The sequence below is a fragment of the Porites lutea genome, chromosome 4 (genome assembly GCF_958299795.1).
Source record: "Porites lutea chromosome 4, jaPorLute2.1, whole genome shotgun sequence".
NCBI classification, from domain to species: Eukaryota; Metazoa; Cnidaria; class Anthozoa; order Scleractinia; family Poritidae; genus Porites; species Porites lutea.
In genome coordinates this window covers 1,499,729-1,502,378 of record NC_133204.1, presented here as the reverse complement: position 1 = coordinate 1,502,378, position 2,650 = coordinate 1,499,729, and the positions used below count along the sequence as shown (strand labels likewise).

Sequence of the window (2,650 nt, the reverse complement as noted above, 5' to 3'; positions counted from 1 at the left end):
ACATCCCTGTATTGGCCATATGAAGGAGTACACCCCCCAAGTAACCACTGCATGCAAACCATCTGGTAAAATAGCGAGGTTTAAGAATACAGAATTTCGTATATTAAATAACTAATCAACATTATTTTTAAAAAAAATGTTTAGGACCGCGAATAAAGTTAAATGGTTTGAATGAGCGGAGATATAAATTATAAACGTAATTTTGTAAGTTACGTGTTTCAGTGCAGACGTCATCATTTTTGTTAACGAAGTACCATTCATATTTTGGCATTATATTAATGTTGACGAAATAAGTTGAATAACTCTCAAAAAATTATTACAAAGTGCGCCGCACTTTGTTACAAATTGCGACAGCTTAGTTTATTTCAAAGTAACAGTTATTACTAAAAGCGACAGCTTTTTTATTACAAAGCGCGACATGGTTTATTACAAATTGCGACAGGTATTACAAAGTGCGACGATAATTACAAATTGTGACAGTACAATTTACATCTTACTATCTTATTTTCTGCTCATATTAGAAAAAAGAATATTCAGAATTTTTATATTGAGGAAGGATGGTACCTAACTCAGGTAGCACCAGTCTTTCTGTAGAGTGGTGTGTCCTGGCTTTGTACTACAGTTTTGTCCTTATTCTAAAGTAGTGACTTATTTAATTTTTCGTTAATCAAGTACCATTTTAAACTTTGGTGTTATCGGTAAGCTGAAAGATTGTGGCTTGAGAGAGCTTTTCTGACTATCTCGTGTCGTATCCATTGTGGCTCCTGGTGTGTTTTCCAGAAGCAAAGTTGATCTTTTCCGAAACAAAAGGCGTCGCAAGATCTTTAAATCCGCGTCGGAAATCTTGACTGAAAATAACATATATACAGCAATTGATAGTACTGTTTGCAAGACCAAACAAAAACCCGGTGGTCTGCATAGCCACTGGAATCCCACAAGGACCGAAAATGTTGCTGAAGTCTTGCAAAAACAAGTTGAGGTGCATCAAAAACCAACACAGAGCAAAGGCTACAACCACTGTCATCAACATCTTTAACACGTTTTTCTTGGATTTATTCAAGAGTCGAACTTTTGCCGGAGTTGAGTTGCCTGGAATGTGCCTCGCCCAAACTTTCACGATTATGATTGAGTACAAACCAGAAATCACTAAAAGTAGTAATGCATACAGTAACACAAAGGAAACGATGGTGTAAATCGCTGGAGCTCTTTTAGGATCAAACGCGGGGGCCCATTCTTCAATGCAAAAGGGAACACCTTTATAAAGTCGGACCTTTCTAGCGTAAATTATTGGTGATGTGTATGCAAACGAGGCTATCCAAACAAGAGCTACCGTCCATCTTGTTTTCGTTGCAATTACGGCGTTCCACATTGGAAAAACAACAGCAAAGTACCTCTCAAAAGCCAAGGCTGTAAGAGTGATAATTGAGCAGGCCATCGATGATCCTTGTGAGAGGAGAAGTAGTTTGCAGGAAATTTGTCCAAAAAGACCATCATTCACCCATGAGTGTATGCCACGGAACATACTGATAGTGGTGGGTATCATACTGCAGATGGCCATAAAAAGATCTCCAACCTACCAAGAAAAGTGGCAAAATACTTCCTAGGTCGTGTTCTAAAATTTGAACCAACAGTTTTTGGTTGGTTGGGTTTTTTGAGGTTCTATTGCGAAAAAGCTGTTCATTGGTTGGTTTGGTTGTTCAACTTTTTCATCCAACTCAGAACTTGGTTGAAATGATTGAAAACAGGCATCGATTTTCAAGTGTACAAAAAGTGTGATGCACGTGGGAAGTTGTTGTTTTGCTAATTACACCAATTATTTTTATGACCTTCTCTTTGTCGTCCGCGTCGTTGGATCTAAAATTCCCTATTTAAGATCTAAGGAAAACTTGTCAAACATTTGTCAAAATGTGAGAGTGGTAGGGTACACCTGACGTGGCTAATAACGAATCAAAGACATCAATGAGTATTCGGAGGGTCATCAGTTGAAAGAACCCAATTTATCTTTCCTAACAGCTCTTTGGACTTCGTTACATGAGTTTTACGTTTAAAATTATACTCAACAGTGAAAATGTCTTTGAAAAAATGTTAGGTTTTAGTTAAATAGTTCAGCTTACCGCCATATTGACTATAAGGTAGTTTGTTGCCTTGTGCATGCGCCTTTGCTTGTATACTATCCACATGACTGATGCGTTTCAAAATAAGGCTAAAAGCAGAATGAGCAGGTACACAACTTTCTTGATCCATTGAGGAACTGGTGATGATGAGAGATAATGACACTCTGATGGAAAATCCTGGATACCATTGTTTATGGCACTGCTGTTATTCATGTTCAGACCTGACGTCTAGCCAACACCTGCGAAAAAGACAAACATATAGTGCGTTTTTTTGGGAGAATCCAAAAACGGATTTGTGATTTCAGATCACACGGATTCTTCACTACCAAAAAACGGAAGATCCGAAAAAGGATCATTTACCATGACAACGGCATGTCCTCGTGCTCCTCGTGGAAAAAAAAACAATAACAAACTGATTCTCACGGCGAAGACAAGAAGAAAAAACAACGTAAGCCACGAATGAATGTACGAAATGTATGAGACAAACGTTTCTCGAATAGAATACACTCCTTAGGATAGTAAAATTATAAGAATTA

The 2,650-nt window shown here is 37.8% G+C and overlaps 1 pseudogene; it reads right to left on the bottom strand.

The window, feature by feature from the left end:
- Nucleotides 1–663: 663 nt before the first annotated feature.
- On the bottom strand, nt 664–2,327 carry LOC140933142 (substance-P receptor-like; annotated as a pseudogene).
- Between the last annotated feature and the right edge of the window lie 323 nt (nt 2,328–2,650).